Source organism: Ptychodera flava, chromosome 18 (assembly GCF_041260155.1).
Source record: "Ptychodera flava strain L36383 chromosome 18, AS_Pfla_20210202, whole genome shotgun sequence".
Taxonomy (NCBI): Eukaryota; Metazoa; Hemichordata; class Enteropneusta; family Ptychoderidae; genus Ptychodera; species Ptychodera flava.
This window is the reverse complement of record NC_091945.1, coordinates 13047009-13067087: the sequence shown is the minus strand read 5'-3', so window position 1 is coordinate 13067087 and position 20079 is coordinate 13047009. Positions and strand designations below refer to the sequence as shown.

The window sequence follows — 20079 nt, the reverse complement described above, 5'->3', positions numbered from 1 at the left end:
CAAAAATCGCTGCCTTTGACGACGTTTTTGCCTGGTGTGGGAGTTTTGAATTTTGAATTGCCTGGCATCTTCAAACGCATTTCAACTTAATCTTTAAAATCATGTAACCTTCAACGCAACCCCGTTTAGTAGCCGACCAAAATAGTCCCTGTAAATTTTGACCGTCTTAGTATTCTTCAAGCCGAAATTTTAATTTGTCCTATAGAGTTAAAATAGCAATTGTGGCGATTTTGAATTTCAAATATCGTTATAAACATAGCCTAATTTGTTTCTCTGATATCAAAATTTGCACGGTGGCCCCTGATATATTTGATTGTGGTAGACAATTGTTTAAGGTTTCGTAGAGGAAAATTTGAGCAAAATGTTAAGTGTTTGACTTTCGAAGTATATACTACCTTAAGGGAATTTACAGATGTGATGGCAGACTACATACCCGGTGTAAAGTTGACCGAATACCATTCACAGGGTTCTGTAAAAATGTTTAGTCTGAATATTCAAAATGTCGGTTGTAAACATTAAGGTGTGGCCGAAGCTGGAAACCAGGCATTCACATAATTCTAATCTCCTGTGTAATAATAATATGATATTACATCTTTTGCACATTCGCAGCATCACCATCCTTTCCCCGAAGAAACAGTAGCGAGTAAATCTATGGCATTATCAACCAGCACGAGGTGACAAAATGCTATTGGTTATGCATCCAGTGCTCCGAAGTCAACATCCCATGAAGAGCTTTATCAAAGTACAAGCTGTCATATCGTTTGTTTTCCATCACTGCAAACCTAGGCATGCGTTAACAAAAGAAACCAAAGGTGTTTTTAACTTCAAAGATTTCTTCACTCACCATAAAAAAATGCCTTCAATGCCTGTTTGAATAAAACCTGTCATTAGTGTGGACGCAAAGTAGTTTTACGACTCAAGAGTTCTGTTTGTATACCATCACTCTGAAAGAGGGAGAGTTCTCGATATCTTCAAAGATTGTTTTTCAACAATAGATAATACAAAGAACTAAGAAATCACAACAGTACATTTATTAATCAAATGAGAAACTACTGCTTTAGGTTGCATTTTTGTCTTTTGTTTGCTCTCTCTCTCTCTCTCTCTCTCTCTCTCTCTCTCTCTCTCTCTCTCTCTCTCTCTCTCTCTCTCTCTCTCTCAGCGTTTTATATATTCAAGTATGATTTTGCGAGTATTGTTTGATGTCTGTCTGTCTGTAAATAATGGTATGGATGTGTTTGTGGATACGAAGAATGTGGCGTGCATGACTTCACACCTTTAAGCATTCATTGTTGTCTGCCTGAAGTTTATTAAAATCAAGGTATGTATATATGACAATGACAACTACATCTAGGTATGACACATCGTAATAGGCAAAACCGTGGTCGAGCATTCAAAGTAAAATGCCATTGTACCTGGTAGGTTTGTTCAATGGGTCTGTATGGCAAATTGAATCCTCCACTTTTTTTTGAAAATCCACTTTTAAAGTATTTCTCCTTCAAAATTTATTTTCTCAGGAAAAATCGCAAAACATAAACATTGCAATTTATCATTAACATATTAAGGCTTTTATACATGGAAATGATACGCTCTTAAACTTGATGTATATTGGTGAAAGGAACTCAATAGAATGTAAGATTAAGACAAACTTCATATCTGGCGAGTTCTGTGTCACTCAGTGCGGGTTGAACTATCCCGCCAACACCAACAACAACTTTCTATCGCTCTGACAAATTTTAATCCCCTTCTGTCAGTCACCACAGACAAATAAGTGGAGAGATTGGCAGAACATGGGTGTCTCTGTTTTCGTCCATGGACAGAGACACAACAATGATGAGACCACCAGTAGAGTGCCCATGGCCAAACCTTATATGGTATACTAAAACTCGATGACGTCATTGTTTTCCCCTACATATCAATTAGAAGGAGACAACGGCCAGGCAGCAAAGGGGATATTCATTATGTCTAGTATATTGTTCCTCGAAAATCTGTACGGATCGATAATATTTTTAAAGAGAAGACTCGTATTATCCTATATGTTCGATCGAAGGAGCCTCCCGAACAACGACAGGTGTAGCGAATGGAACGATAATTCACAGCACAGTGAAAATCAATTGGCAGCGATCCAGTGAAAACTGTGAATACGGCTGTTGAATCCCCGAACATGTCGAGATACTTAAATATGACTTTGCAACTGAAAGCGATTCAATTTATTGTCTATCCTGACTTCATTCCAACAGTAATACACTATTGCTTTGTGAACTCAGGCCTTATTTGCGAGCCGATCGAGCAACCTCCTTTTTTGAGGGTGTGTGAAGGGGACCATTCGTCTCTTTCAGAATTTATTTCTCCATTGACTGTTTGTGTCCCTAAAACTTTGTTTTCTTCGAAGCGGGTTTTAGAGACATTTCGCTAGTGGAATGCAGTGGGCTGGACAGACCTGTCAACTTCTCACTAAGCTTTGTGATAACGACACATGCCAACCTGAACGAACCGGTTTAATCGCCAGCAGGGTCACATCGGGGCATCGACTCAGTCAATTCACAGGGCCTTCTCACACTTGCGGATGACTATATCGTAGTCCACACCTGTCAGAGCAACCGTAAACAAAAGTTACTGTTCTGTTTTAGCTTCTGTTGCTAAGATCTGTGCCACCAATACAACATATTGTCACATTATCATGGAAAATATTTAAAACATTTTGATTCTGAAAATCTCAACGATTTAACATGAGAAGAATGGATGTGCTGATTGAAAATTTTTAGTATTTCTGCGTTTCAACAAAACTACTTGATAGGCGGAGTGAGCGTGTTTATTAAGTGCGTTGTCAGGCCCAAAAGCTGAATATGCGACTTAGTGCACAGATACGTCCACTTTCGGGGCTGTCTTGAAGGCAAATAGATCTTGAAGAAAACCCAAACACAAATTTTCAGCTTCTTTTGCTTTGAGCACAGCACAGAACAGAACTTCCATCAAGATGCGCGAAATCGTTCATATGCAAGCTGGCCAGTGTGGCAACCAAATCGGTGCCAAGGTAAGACTTTTATATATGAAGCCTTTGAATGCCGTCTTTGAATGCAATCAGCGGTTGCCATGGTATAAGGCGTGTAGTTCCCTCTTAAATGTTTCTCTTTTTTGCGAAGCCCGACTTTTTCAAATCACATGTCGTTGATTTACAATACCAGTTTCTTTATTGTCCGGAACATATGTTATCGACACGGTAGCAGTTGTAAGCATGCGAAAAAGTGTCGCTTTTGTAATTGACATCACGCGGTGTGAAGATTCTTATTATCTGTACCTCGCACTGCCATCTTTTCGTAAAACAGATAAGCGAATAACTCGTATAATCTGTTCCACCGCTGGTTCTCAAGGTCGGTTGCACGCTGGACGAGCAAAGTGACTTATCGCGCAGGCTACGCCTCTGAACGAATTTGGATGCGTTCGGCCCCAATGAGTGATTTCTGCGTTTGTTTACTGACTTCACCTTTAGTTGCCATCGTAACGCCACAAATAACTCTGCCCTGGCATTGTATCAAAGGATGACACTCCAGCGCCCCTGGGCACGTTCAACCAATGGCTAAAGAATAGTAACGCCACCTTAGTTGACCCTCTCGGGACAATGTTTTGAAAAGAGTCTTTCAATGTGCGACGGGTAGGGATGCATATAGGCATTAGGCGTCTGACGATCCCTTTAAAGGTTGCCAGACGATATGACGTCACTTTCAGGGAATCATGACGTGCTTAATATGCGAAAGGACGAGAGAGAGAGAGAGAGAGAGAGAGAGAGAGAGAGAGAGAGAGAGAGAGAGAGAGAGAGAGAGAGAGAGATGGCACCTATGTACCTAAAACAGGGACACTTTTTGACATCATTTAGAAATCATTTTCAACAGATGCACGTTCATCTGTAAAAACAAAAAACGACAAGCATGAGCAATAAAATAGCAAATAGTTGCATGAGCTTACGTAATGTAAATAAAACATGTGAACTTAGGATTTTAAATAAATACAACTTTTACATAGCATTTCTTCTTCTCCCTTATAACCACAGTTCTGGGAAGTCATCTCCGATGAACACGGTATCGATCCCACTGGCACCTACCATGGTGACTCAGATCTGCAGCTTGAAAGAATCAACGTCTACTACAATGAAGCTACCGGTGGCAAATACGTACCTCGCGCCGTCTTGGTAGACTTGGAGCCCGGCACCATGGACTCTGTCCGTTCAGGACCGTTCGGTCAGATCTTCAGAGCCAGATAACTTTGTCTTCGGTAAGCTTTCGATCAAAAAAGTTCGAAACTTTGTACACCTTTAATTCAGTTTGCAATATCTTATGTGACGTGGAATGACTTTCAGAATAAAAATTTTTCCATCGGTATAGCTTTTGCAGCATACTATTATTTTGAAGTTCGAAAATAAGATTCTTCCACAAAGGTGTGAAAGAGTAAGCCGACAGTAAAACTCGGTTTTGTTTATCTCACATAAACAGGTCAGAGTGGTGCTGGTAACAACTGGGCCAAAGGTCATTACACCGAGGGTGCTGAACTGGTAGATTCTGTGTTGGATGTCGTCAGGAAAGAAGCTGAAAGCTGTGACTGTCTGCAGGTGAGGAGAAAAACAGTGAAAATTCCACTGTATGCTGGGAAAATTTGAATAAAAATACTATCGCGAGGATTTATGAATCATTGAATCATTAACAGCGTGATTCGAGTGAATTGAGCTTACCTCTTGTGAAGTGAATTTGTCTCTCTACTGCTAACGCGCTTTTAACATAACTTCAACCTTTGCTTTTTTACAGGGCTTCCAACTTACACATTCCCTTGGCGGTGGTACTGGCTCAGGTATGGGTACTCTTCTGATCAGCAAAATCCGTGAAGAATATCCAGATCGTATCATGAACACATTCAGCGTTGTACCATCACCCAAAGTATCAGACACTGTTGTAGAGCCCTACAATGCCACCCTCTCAGTACATCAGTTGGTAGAAAACACAGATGAAACCTACTGCATCGACAATGAAGCTCTCTACGACATCTGCTTCCGTACCCTGAAATTGACAACCCCGACCTATGGTGACTTGAATCATCTTGTATCTGCCACGATGAGCGGTGTCACTACCTGCCTGCGTTTCCCTGGTCAATTGAATGCCGATCTCCGTAAACTGGCTGTCAACATGGTACCATTCCCACGTCTTCACTTCTTCATGCCTGGCTTTGCCCCACTTACCAGTCGTGGTAGCCAGCAATACCGTGCCTTGACCGTGCCAGAGCTGACCCAACAGATGTTTGATGCCAAGAACATGATGGCTGCCTGCGATCCTCGTCACGGTCGTTACCTCACTGTCGCCGCCATGTTCCGTGGTCGTATGTCCATGAAGGAAGTTGATGAGCAGATGTTGAACGTCCAGAACAAGAACAGCAGCTACTTCGTCGAATGGATCCCCAACAACGTCAAGACCGCCGTCTGCGACATCCCACCACGTGGTCTGAAGATGTCAGTCACTTTTATCGGCAACAGCACCGCCATCCAAGAATTGTTCAAGCGTGTCTCCGAGCAGTTCACCGCCATGTTCCGTCGTAAGGCTTTCTTGCATTGGTACACTGGTGAAGGTATGGATGAAATGGAATTCACTGAGGCCGAGTCCAACATGAATGATCTGGTGTCTGAATACCAACAATACCAGGATGCCACTGCAGAGGAGGAAGGTGAATTTGATGAGGAGGAAGGAGAACAGGAAGCAGAAGAGGCCTAATAAGTCACGTGACAGATGACGACGACCGCGACCTTATCAAGATGAAAAGAACGTTCTTCCAGTTACCTTGAATTCAATCAAAGCGCTCTACTCTTTTTCCCCAAACAGTTCTTCACTACAGAGCATGTATGTCTTTTGATGAATTTCCCTCGGAAAGAAGTCCGTCAAAACTCTTGCATATCCATATAACGTCAAAATTATATATCAAGATTTTGAACATATGTCATTGAAAAGAATTTTTCTTGCAAATCCTGAACAACCTCTAGACCCATTCGATTATAGTAATGTGAGTCTCAGAGAGTTTGATCCACTCTACGCTCTCTTTAATATATTCACAAATGCACTTCTCGGCCATCATCAGACTGTGTACACATTTTGTCAGATGAGTTTAATTTTGTGTAGAAAAAAACAGGAGAAGTTAGTAAAAAGCGAAGTGGACATAATGGAGAAAACAGTTGCCAATAAAATTGTTTCAAGAAAGAGGCATTCTTTATATTCGGTCAGTCTACAAAAGCCTGTTTGAAAATTTGGAACACCTTTCGATGAGGACTTGAAACTACAAGAACAAAAGCTTGTCGTGTGTACGACAGTTTGAAGATTTTCCATCAGTAGACATGCCAATCCAGGACTCCGCCTTTTCCCGCCGTTTGCAATAACTTCGAAAATAACTTCGAAACTTTATGAGATCTATTTAGTTTGCCTGCATTGTATATTTAAAATAAACATACCTTGCTTACTGCTTCCATCGTCTCTCCAGATACTTTTTTCCTGAGAATGGTCATCGAAGGTTATGAAAGATATTCGAAAATGAATTCTTGTGTGAATGAAAGCTGGTTGGTTTGATTGTTTTTGTCGTCTTTTCCAGTGATTTCAAACGTGTGCATATGGGTTGAGGATGATGGCGACTAAAAGGGAATTTAAGGTCACTTAAACGGGGAAAACTTTAGACAAAGAGGCATCATGGGCCAGTGGCTAGAGCAGTGGACGCACGATCACAGAATGGCTATAGTGTTGTGTCCTTGAGCAAGGCCCTTTATTTTTCACTTCTTCTCTCCATCCAGGAGTGATGGGTACCTGGTAGGACAGTGGTTGTAATGTGTGCGTTTAGCTCTGCTGCGCTTATTGGCTGCATATGTGAACTGTTGTTTGCTCCCCAGGGAGTTGCATGGTATCATAGACCCTCTCGAGGGTCTATGATGGTATCAAATTAGAAATTAGGTCCAGTGACCTGGGATAATAATAATGATTGGAAAGCGCCTTAAGCACAAGTAATTGTAGATATGTGCGCTATATAAGAACCCTTTATTATTATTATTAAACCTTTATAGTAGACAGTCACACGTTTGCACACGCTTGAAATCATCAATTATAATGGTTCAAACAAAACACTTGAGTTTACAAACGTTTAAATCGCGGATATGAGATCTTCTTGTGCAGAAAGTGCGTGCCTGCGCGTGCATTTGTTTGTTTTGTTTCGATTGACCCAACGAAGAGGAATCTTATAGTTTTATCTTGTGAAATGAAATCTCCATAGTCATAGTCATCATAAATCGGTACCATCGCCACCACAACCACCGACACCACCACCACCACCACCACCACCACCACCATCATCATCATCATCATCATCATCATCATCATCATCATCATTACTATCGTCGTCATTATCATCACCATTATTATAATCATGTCATCATCATCGTCATTATCTTCATCATTATCATCATGATAACCATTTTCGTCGTCGTCATCATCATCAGCATCATCATCGTCGTCATCATCATCATCGATTACCATCATCATCGTCACCGTTATCTTCATCATGGAAAATTTAAATCGGCGAAAATGTACAATTTATAGTATGACTGATTCATACCAACACATCTTTGTATATCGCCTCATTTCCGTCAGTCTTCGATTGTTTCTTAAGACTGAACAAGATCACACCATGTAATGTACCGTATTAGATTGTTCTCATAAAAGTTTTTTAGCAATGATTAATTCAAGATATGAAACTATCTCCTATCTCCTCGTAGGATCTTGAACCAACCTTCGCACGCCTTGGCCACGTAACGGACGCTTCGAGAAAAAAAAATCATTTCAAGGGAGGGCGTTACTTCATCATCCATACGAAGGCAAACATTGAAACGCTGACATACTTCCGCGCGAGAAGTGCCATGCCGCTTGCTATGCAAGAAAATGAGGTAGCAAAAATGTCGTATATCTGCCTCTATTTTAGTCACAAGAGCTACTCTTGATCATCTTCAGAATCTATGCCTCGTATCACAAACTTTTCCGCAAAAAAGATGTAGCTTGTATTTACAACAAGGCCAAAGACTTTCTGTGCATCGTAGGTATTGCAACTGGCAAACAGTTTGCTTAAGCTAATGGCCGGGAAAGGGGGAGGGTCATATTTTGAAACTTTCCAGAGACTGAGTTATAGCCACGTTGGTCATGACATTCACACAATATCGTGTATTCCTGCAAGTAACGTAATTTTATGAAACGTACACAGTAGTTATTGCATAGTATTACTTCTACCTATGGAGAATCAACTAACACAAAAGGCGCAATTTCCACACAGAGATTGAAGCTCGGTGTGGCTGCAGTGCGGTGTGGTTAATTCTAGTCAAGCTAGAGGATCTCCGAGTCGTTGACGGCGCGCCCCAACCACTGCTTAGACTCCCCAGCTAGCTTGTAATTATCCACGCCATACAATCTCTGTACGGAGATTGAAATATACGTATTTTATATTGGATAAATGAAATGTTGATATTTTGGATGAAAACTGCCATTAATACATGTTTAGAAATTGACGTTTACCTGACGATAATTTCAGAAATTACTCTCACAAAAACAACGAATGGGAGCTGTTTGCAAGCTACGTCATTGTTCTCTCATTATTTTTCACAAATAAATATTTGTCCGCACTTTTAGATGACACTTCTGGAAATTGCGCGTGCAAGAACCACGAAACTACATCTTTAATGGGTGACTGCCAGTAATAGCGAGCGCAGCGAGAGCGGCCGAAGGCCGCTCGCGAAGCGAGCATTAAGACTAATGCGTGTAGACGAAATTTAGAATGGAATCTCTATATACCTACGAGTTTGAAAAGAGAGCACAGTTCCATGGAGGCGGCCATTTTGAATACTTTTACACGGATTGCGTGAAATTAAAGATATCATCTACCACAAAAACTACTCGACAATGTGTATTGCCGACAAAAGAATCTCTCTGTTCCAAAGAAAGTGTGAAATTTGTTTCAAAATGACTATTTTCGATCACTTTTGAAGGCCCGGATCGGTCATCACTAGGCGCCGCCATTTTGAAACAAGCTACTCTCGCGAGAACGAACGGTCAACTCACGCGAGAATTAAAAATAGTGTGCTGAGAGCTAGCTACCGACGGGAATATCAAGTACGTGTTTTACATTAGACTGCCTCTGTTCCCGCCCCTGTTTAATATAATAAACTGATTGGAATCATATAATTTACCAGTTTTAAGTAATTTTCGTTAATAGTGAACTTGGCATTTCCGAGTTAAATTGCTATAAATGTTATTCTAGAAAACAATTGACAACAATTCAACCTCAACGAGTCAATGGCCGGCTAAGTTATGAATCATGCATCAAACACAGAAATTAGCATGCTATTGCCTGAAAACATCAATGACGATATACTACGCTGCGCTCGCTCTCAGGTCAGACCTGTTACATATTAGTCGCGCCAGCGGCTTACTGACTACGCATGCGCTTATTCATAATATACTATGCGAGTAACCGGAAGTGTACCCTTCTTGAACGCGTGGGCGCCGCCATGTTTTTTTCCAGTATTCTTTCGCGCCCTGGTCGAATGTATAAAACACTGCTTGGAATGTGCGCGAGATGCGACGAATGCATGCATATATTCCAGAAAATATGTAGTTGTAAGAATTTTATCAGCGTTGAATACATCATTGACATTGCTCTCATCTGTACACGACATTTCAAGCGACGTCTAGATCTCCGAAACACTGTTATAAAAACGCCGTGAGGAAAAAAATTCAGAACGACAAGAAAGATAGCATATACAACATGCCGTCTCCAATAGAATGCAAAGGTTTGAAACTCTTTCTATGATACAAATGCCTTCGATACAGGCAACCGATAATGAATTTCGTTCTCGATTAATTACTGCTGCCATCCGAGTCAGAATCCCAATTGCATCTCAAAGACCCATAGCTAGCATTATTCACAGAACATTTCTGATTTAAAAGTCATCTGATCGCTACCTTCCTTGTGATTTTTTTGTCAAAGATATGTCCTTTTTCGCAGATATCATTAGAGCCGCCGCAGAAGTGGCTTGCATTGTGCCGCAAGAATTCCTCACAGAAGATCAATACCAACAAATAGTGAGTGTCCAGCAAAGCTTTTCAGACTATCTCTCAGTAAATACCATCATGCTATTGAATATGTAATATTTTCCTGTAATTATTCTGCGATAGTCGTTCCGTAGCCATCGGGGAAGGGTGACATCAGAATACTAACGGTACAGTGAGATTTTGCAATCTTTGTTGCGTGGACGGTGAATACCTCATTCAATTCTTATTATGTCCCTTGTATGACAAAGTGAGTAAACATAAGTAACCAGAAGTCATTAAAGTTCCAAACTTTAAAAAACTATTTGAATACTATGAGTGAAAGTAATTTGTGTATGAAGCGATTAAGCTCGGAGAACCAGGTCTTGAAAACTTTGGAAAATCGTAATACTATTTTTATGATCAGTTACACATGCTTGGTTCATTTGTCTTTGCACTTACTGGTTCACAGTATTGAAATCTGTCGCAACCCCCTTGCATATGGACCGGGGACTTTGAACACAATAAACGCGCATTTGTGTGCACTTGACTTGTCTGTGTAACTCGCCTAAAGAGTCGAATTCTGATAGACTTACTGGCATTTTGTCTGCCTCCGCCTCACGAAAAACCGCTTAATACTACTCACGCCACAGAGTAAAACTAAGCAATGTATAACATGGAACCAAAATGCAGCCAATCATGTGCATCAAGTCTATAGTCTAGACTTATATATAGGTTATATCTCTATAAAAGAAATATAACCAATATTTCGATTCCACACAAAATACCATATCCTCAATTACAAGTTCACTAAAATTCATTGAAATAAGTGATAAACGACAGAGTCAAGTCAAAAGTCTGATTTCTCTCCACACGACTGGCGAAAGGCGTCCTTGCATTTTCTCGATTTGGTTTCTCTGAGTCTTATACTCATTCGTTTATATTTGTCTCTTCACCTGTCATTATTCTGTGCGCACTGTACTCAATTTGAATCTTCAATCTCTGATTCCATAGGTCGATGACAGAGACGAAAAAACACCGATTACGTCAGTCCAATCACTCCTGACGTCACACTGCTGTTGCCAAGGGAGTGGCTGTTGCCAATCACACCAGTGTACTGATTATTCTTCACCTTTGACCCGATGGGGGTCATCGTACCCGGAGATGATCGACCAGGCACAAATAGAGGCACCTAGGAATGCATTGTAAGTGTCATATTCCGACACCAATTTTGCATGTCATTATTTTCCGATAACTGTTCCCTCAATTTCCGCAATGCTGCAGCACGTTCACTCACTACAAACGTAGAGCATTCTTTAACCCTTTGAGCACCAAAGTCAAATTTTGTCGCCTTTATCATATGAAAACCAGTCAATATTTTCCTAATTTTGCTAAAAATTTTTATAAAAATCTATAGCAAATGAAGTGTGATGTCCATTTGGTATAAAATTATTAGAAAAAATACATAAAAATTCAAAAAAATTGTAAAATGTTGCCCAAAGTTTTTGGCGGGAAAAATTACAGCGCTCAAAGGGTTAATCTATCTCACGACAATGAAAGGATTGCTTGGCTCACATTACGAATGCTGCATCAAATATTTGAAGAATAATAAAATTGTCAAATTTGTGAAGGAATTGCGGCCTTTGACAGAAATATTCGTGGGAAGGGATGATATACCGTTACAGAGAGAGACTGTAAGCTTGAACGAGAACTAGTATATTGTGCGATGAATTATGATTAATATTGTGATAAATAAAAAAAGCTAATATCGTTGATAAAACTCTTCAAGCAGCAGCTAACCATTCGATTTTAAGAACATGTCATGCAGGTATTTGTACTGAAAATATCCCCGGCCTCTTAAGGTATTTTAGGACGAAACAAAAAACAAAACTAGTGAGTGAAAAGGTGCTCGGATCTGTTATTTCAGCAACAGTGTGACACTCCAGACCCATGATTGTCGAAAGCAAACTTTGCACGACAAAATGTGCAGGGCGAGGCCGAGTACATTATGGAGCCCAAAGTTGCTTGAGTCCGTTATGGGCCGAGAATGGGTACATTTTTGCTAATATTTTATAGTTTGGCAATGCCAGCGAATTTGTTTATGTAGAAAACATCTAAAGCCACAATACTGGATGATGCGATGCACTGGGGGGATGACATCAAAAGATTCACTGGTATTGACAAAGCTATAATACAATCCCTCTCATCCACTAGTTTCCCTATCCGGCGGCATGGAAACCTCGCCCCTCAATAACATAAGCTCCCTCACTGCCGTCTCTCAGTCACATGACTTTACCCCCATAACCATGCCATCCTCTCCCGTTGCCTACACGGACAGATAATATTACATCGTTTAATGGCATGAGATTGGTTTGTTTTCACAAAGCAATCCCTAGTCATGAAATACCAGGTAAGCTTAGTCTTTCCCCTTTCGGACTGTAAGACTCCAAAAGGGGATATCAAAAAATCTCATCTGACCGCTGATATGATTAGACTCTACGATTCAGTCGTTACGCTAATAATGCTACTCCAACCCTAGTTAAGTTCGGACATAGCGGAGAATCCATTAGTAACCGAATCATTCTGTTTAACAGCTGGTAAGAGGGGAAAACCTGTCCATCGGCAGAGGGAGCTTTTACTGAGAACACCTTCAATTAAGGCAGTACGCGGCCCGAGTTCGAAATACACTCACTTTGTTCAAACTTTACGTACAGAAACCTGAAACCATTCCCTTTCGAAATCAGGAAAAATGATCAGGGAGTCACCGTGGTAAATTCGAGAACTAGATAAACAAATAACCCAATAATTATTGACACTTAAAATTGGAAATGATCGCCACTCCTGAGTGAACTCGGGGGGGGGGGCAACAACAAATATTCGATTTTCACAAAAATAAGGCTCACAACTTTTGCTTTCAGTTGAAAATGAGCCCTCAGGACAAAATGGTATTGTGAAAGATTTCGAATATCTGTTTTCGATGGACATTCTACTTTTAAATTAATACACTAAGAACTTACAGCGAAAGCGGAGTCAGCGTCGACTCTCTGTTGTGTCGCGCAACAAAATAAACGCAACAACTTACTTTTTTATCAGACAGAACACCGAAACTAAGCGTCATCAAAGGTACACCACCTATTCAATCAATCCCACAAATCAAACAAAAGATTCAATTAATTTTGTATTCTTATTGTGACAAAAAGTTCCTCTAGATGAGTTGAGAATAAAACCAAAAACACAGTAAACCCTTAGTCCTACGAGTATGGCGAGAGTGTCCGATTTTGGCTACGCCGCCTCGCCGGAGTTAGGAGGCGGTGTAGCCTAAGCCGCACACTCTCGCCCTACTCATAGGGCTTTGTAAATCCTGTAGGGAAAGAGCATGAACGGCGCGGTATCACGTTTCCAGCGTCTGATTCTACACAAGCTTCCTTTGTCAATCGAGGTGGTAGCTTCAGCGAAACTGGGAAAGCACCGCAGCAAGCAGCTCAATATAGATTGCCGCCATCGTATTGCCAGTATTATACACTTTCATCCATATCATCGATGCCACGGTCATCACAATACGTCTGTTATAAACGTGCAGATAAAATTACGACAACAGCGAGCACACTGTCATCGACAGTGTGACCGACTCCTCTACCCCCCCCCCTCTCCCAGACACACCAGCGACAGTTGCTTCTCCTAAAAACGGAAACCCTCGCTTCAGCTTCTTAGTTGGATAAAATCATTTGATAATATTGGAATTTACGTTTCTTCAATTTTGTTTGTTCAAGACATGGATATATTTGTCTAACACATCCATGGTGAAATCAAGACATTCAAAAAAGTAAGTCCTGGTAACGCCAGCACGCCTTTTCAATAAAAATGATTTCATGACATTTGCTAGATTGTGTGTTTTGTCTGTAAAAACGTCAGTGGCTGTGCTTATTTTATTGCGCGGCACAAGAGAGAGAGACCACGCTGACTCCGTTTTCGCTGTATTGACGTCTCCTTTTCTTCACAACTTCCTTTGACAGGTTGCCTTGTAATTACCACAATCCATGGTCGATATCTTCACCTTACTACCTGAATTCAACTCCATCACCCATACCGCTAGAAGCGTCACACTGTGCCATTTTTACCGACAAGAACGTTATCTTTCACACGCCTGTTCGCTACCCAAGTCCACTGTCGTTACCCGACTCCGTATTTCCATCCCCTCCGGTCAGAGACTCGATGTGTAGTCACGATCGAACCGGTCGTGATGACGAGCAAGAAAACCCGTAAGTTCTTTAAGTTCTTTTTGATTATTCTATCGATGTATGGGCGAAATTTCCAAGCAATACCACTGTCAGAAGACAAATACAAGAACGGCATCTCTGGATTTTTTGTGCACCAATCCACTTTCCAAGCAGGAAGTAACATACACGGTGGTGGCAGTCCCCTGGTTGGTGGGTACCCATGCGCATTACCAAATTCACGGAAAAGGGGGTGTTTTTCTTCAGTCATCTCGGAGATTCTAGGTCCGTGAAATCGAGAAAAAGGGGTACTTTTTCAGAGTAACCTCCGAGATTAGGGGTAGTCCTTTCATAAAGACTGACAATGTGAAGAATAAGCAAAGAATCCTAGAAACACGAGGGACAGTAGATGATGGGAGGTGTATTGTCACACAGGAGCCAGCAGAGAACTCCAGATCCAAACGGATAAGGAAGATGATTGTGTATGAATGTGACTAAAATCAGGTGAGGACAAACATTTGTGATGTATGTACATGTATACAAAGTCAACCTCCAGGGTCAACCCTGGAAGTCAACATACTTACCTCCTAGATTTCGAAAATAAGGGTATGATTTTTACAGCTAATTTCTCCCAGATTTGCCATAAACAGGGGGTGTTTTCTCAGAAATATTCTGGGAAAGGGGGTAATTTTCAAACTTGGGTAACATGCATGGGTACTCACCAACCCGGGGACTGCCACCGCCGGGGTAACATAATGCCGAGCAAAGACAGATGCAGCCGGTTCTCTGCTTCTGGAATAAATCCGTCGTCAATTTAAGTGTTCTTCTGACGGGAAGTTAAACATTACTTTTCAGAAAAATCGAGGGGCGGGCGGGAACGCCAATCACACCACAGCTACGGTATGATATCGAAAATGACGTCATATACGACGCAAACGCGCTGACGCCGAAGATTGGCTGTCATCCAATCAGAAGAATGACACAGGAGAAGAAGTTAGTATAGAGACACTGTGTCACTGGCTTTACAGGGGTATGGGTATTGTTTTCCCTTTTGTCAGTAACAGAAAGTAATAGCTGTTAGGTTCAAGTTAACTATCTCAAACAGATAAATTATTAATGTTTCGGACTATTTGTGCACTATACATGTTGATACCACAACATTGGGGAATCAGAAAGGAATTTTTTCAAGTAGTGTACAACCACTCCTATATTTGATGTACATTAACCCGTAATAAAACTTCGGTTTTTCATGTTTGGTACTTTTTTAACGTTAGTCTGGAAATAACTTTTGAGTCCGAGGCATCGACGGGGGGTTATAGCAGAAGGGTTCGGATATGCCAATGTAATGATCAGAAGCGGCTATAGCAAACACATGGTTCTACAGATTTATGAATTTTTCACGCAAAGTTGCCCACCCCAATATAATTACTGGGGTACCTTATGTCCGAAATGGAAACCTCAGCCCCACCCCTTTCACAATAATGGTATGGTCTAAAGTTTACGAGGCTTTCAATGGCGTTGTTAAATGTACAGGGGAGTACTGAAATACACCCTGAGGTAAATTTTGATTCTTTTTTCAACAGGGATTTATTTGGAAGATTTCTGAGAAGATCAAGAAGTCCACTAGTATTGATAAGTCCGAATGCAGATAATCAGGGATAGTGTAATAGTGTCTATATGCAAATTATCAATTTTATGTGTCAGTCTAAAGGAGACGAAATGGCTGTCTTTTGGTAATATTTTTGCAAAATTTTAAGAGAATATGAGAAAATATTACTTTGGGTCTTGCAGAACAGATGATGAAAATGGCGAAATTATGTACGGTTTATCGGGCTGCAAGAATACAAATTTCTACACCCAGCATGAATTGACATATTTTAGTTGAGATCAAAATCTACAATTCTCAGATCATCAGAACCAATAATTTTTGTCCGTGTCGGAGCTAAATCTAAAGTTGTAATACATGCTGTCTCTAAGCTAACCATTCAAAACTACAAAAAGCTCTATAGCTTACCATTCAAAAGTAAAAATGAATTAAGAGAACATTTTTCACATATCGTTTGCTATTTTTCTCAATCATGGTTTTAATATTCAGCTTTACATGATGATGCTATTCTGTTAATATGTCACCGTGTCATATTACAAATCTTTCAAATGATTAATGGTATAGAAGTCATGTTTGAATACCAAAATGTTGTGGTTTTTTGTGTGTTTTCTAATTGTAAACAAAATAGCTTATTGTCATGAAATATGATTTGTAATATATTTTTGAGTGAAAAAATACATTTATTCTTACCCAGAGTATATCTAGGGTGTGTTTTGTAATTTCACATTTACGTCGGTATTGGCACGGGAAAGTGGGACTTTGACAAGGTAAGGAATGTTAAGACGGCTGTTACGCTGTCAACCGCGGAAATGTGACGGTGATGTTGTTGATGATATTGGTTGTGATAAATACATTAATGATGATGATGATGGTCATGATGATGATGATGACGACGACGACGACGACGATGATGATGATGATGATAATGATAATGATGACGGCGACGATAATGATGATGATGATGATGATGGTCATGATGATGATGATGATGACGATGTAAAGAACATTTCGCCGAGAATGAATATGCTCCAATTGTACGCATTTTCATAGACAAAATCATCGACCTTGAGATAGTGCTCGCCTTGAAATTGCAAGACTTAAGCTATTACTTGTACCTTAAATCAGTCCCGTTCGCAATCAAAAATGAAGATCAGGGGTCGCTGTGCGAAATTTGGTACTAGAGAAACAAATCACTCAATATTTACAGGCAAATTCAAAATGGCTGCCACCGATGTGTTAACTTAATCGTCACTTGCATATTTCACTGATTTGACCATTTCACGGCATTGTGATCATCATCATCATTCCTTGGCATTTTGGATAAAACTGTGTCTTTTCACTGTTCTTGCCATCTTCTGACTCATAACTACAGTTGTTATCGTTACGAAACAACTATTCGATATAAATCACGTGATCTTGACATGTGACCTAAAACATTGACGTAACCTAGTGACGGGCAAAGCGACGTCGTCGTCTGCACAGTGCAGAGCATGCGGTAAGCGCACGCTGCCCGTCAGCTGGAACTTTGCAATTGAATACGCACATGACCGGATATGACATCATTTGACAGAAGAGAAGGCAATAATTCCACTGATAGCCGTTTTCAGTTGCAATTCTAGATGTCAACCGAGAAACGATATTGTTTCTAGACATGTTCATATAAATTATCGGTACTTTCAAAGGGGGTCACTTTTTGTTCGAAGGTTAAACACTTTAAGCTTTACAAGAGCGTTGGGCCATTCACACTTTACTCATACAGCCCATTGAAGTTAAAATAACACGAATGACATGGTTGCCCAGTGTCCATTATGTGAGCACCATGGAGCTCGATGGTTTCAGATCAAATACGCTACAACACGACATTTGACCTCCTTAGGCTGCGTTCACAAAAAAAACGGTTGTGGGGGGGGGGTGGAGGAATTCAGGGAAGGGGATTCGAAAATTTTGGGGAGTAGTGGAGGGGGGACTTGAAAATTTTGCTCTACCTGTAGGGGGGACTTGAAAATTTTTGGTTCCCTTTTGAGTTTTACATTTTCCAATTCCAAGTTTTTGTAGGTAATTCAATGAAAAATGAATACCATTTTTATGTCATCAAAATGTTGTAATGTTAGTAATAATTTAACAAAATCTAGAACCATTTTGTCACATTTCATGACTTTTATCTCGAAAAAATCTAAACGTGTGATTTGTCGTAAAAAAAACAACTTGAGCCTCGTAACAGGGCAGAAGCTGCAACTGTTAATGATTTCTGCAATATTTCTATGCAATATAACAACTACAGTTTCTTGCCATCTCCCTACAGCATGCTCAAACACACAATATTTAGTTTGTCGACAAAGCCTGTATATATAAATATAAATATGTATTTGGTGATAATTAATTGGAGTTCAGACTAACAGTCAGTTTTCAGTGATACCAGTGCATGCTACACATACATAGACTGTGATAGCAAGCTGAATACTGGACAATTCAACATGCTGTAGGGAGTAGAACAAGAACGCAGTTGTAAAACTGAACAAAAATATTGTCAAAATTGTCAAAACAGCTACTGCCTACGGGCAGTGTCACTATCAGTAATGCCCTGATACTGCAGAGTCACTGTCACTGCATACCTGAACAGTGACAGAGACAGCTCTGACTCTGATGTACATGGTAGTTGAAGAAGAGTTTTGGTCAAATGATGCTCATGACAGTGAAACATACTTGTACACAAGATCAGGCCAGAGAGCAACACATGGAAGAAAACAGAGAAATTTTTGAATTCTGGCATATGAGAATAATCAAATATGAAAGAAAAAAGGTGGGGTCACCATGCTTGATTTTCTAAATTTTCACATTCTTGTTATAAAATGATACAGAAGTAAAACTTTGAACAGTAAAGACAAAAAGAAAAAATATGTGACCAAATGGAATTATTTATTTTTTAACCAAATTTGCAATTATCACACCCAAACTTTCAGAGATTAAAACATTTATTTGATGGAATATTTTAACCTTCCGGTATTGTCAATTTTGAGCAGCATCTATATCATATAGGTCTTGTAGTTTTGAAACAATTTTTGGTAGGTCACTGTGCAATACGGCAATTAACCAGAATTCACAATTTTCCTACTCTCTCATGATTGTCATTTTGTGTGCTCTTCAGCAGGAGCAATTGACCTGGCCAGAGTTGGATTAACTCAAGTTGGCTTTTAGACCAATAAATATAAAAAGTTCACTGATGCATTTAAAGAATTGCCTTTGGAATATGACTATAGAAAGTGCTTATACAGGTAGTGTTGAACACCTGTGGGCAGAACACCGCAATACATGTTTATTTTTTTCTGTGCTCACATCCTTTACAAATATGCAGGCCTGTGATAGTTGAGGAGGGGGTCCTTGAAAAATGTTGACCATATAGAGGGGGGCATTTGAACATTTTTTGGTATTTAGGGGGGATCTGAAAAAAAAGATTTCAATCGAGATTCCTCCAGCCCCCACCCCCACCCCCACTAATCGTTATTTCGTTATTTGTGAACACAGCCCTACATATACGAACCTTTGATTGACCTCATTGCAGGTCCAGGTTACTGCGTTCTGAGCAGGCTTGGTCACGTTGTTCCATATATATATATATATATATATATATATATATATATATATATATATATATATATATATATATATATATATAATATATATATATATATATATATATATATTTACTGGTCAGTTTCGTGTTTGTAGAACTTACACTCGTCAGATACAATTGCGATGATATATATGATGGACGAATGTGAGTCCCATTTGCACAAAACTGACTGGTAATACTATACGCTTATGTCATAAAACTCTTACTTCCCTTCAACTCTTTCTGTCCGTCAGTCTGTCTGTCTATGTCTGTGTCTGTCTGTCTGTCTGTCTGCATGTATGCCTCTCTCTCTCATACACACTCACAAACAAACACACACACACACACACACACACACACACACACACACACACACAACTCACACACACACGACCGCAACAACAACCTGAACTACACAACCATTCTATAGGGGTCATCAGTACACACCAGTACACACTACAACGCTCATTCACATTCACGTTGATTCACTGCCAGGATGAAACCTTTTCCTATCATTTCTTCATTCAGCAACTCATGGAATAGCAAACGGGACGATTGGGCTGATAG

General features: G+C 40.1%; 1 pseudogene; it reads left to right on the top strand.

The window, feature by feature from the left end:
* The first annotated feature begins 2849 nt into the window (after positions 1-2849).
* LOC139116895 (tubulin beta-4B chain-like) lies at positions 2850-6490 on the top strand (annotated as a pseudogene).
* The last annotated feature ends 13589 nt before the right edge of the window (positions 6491-20079 follow it).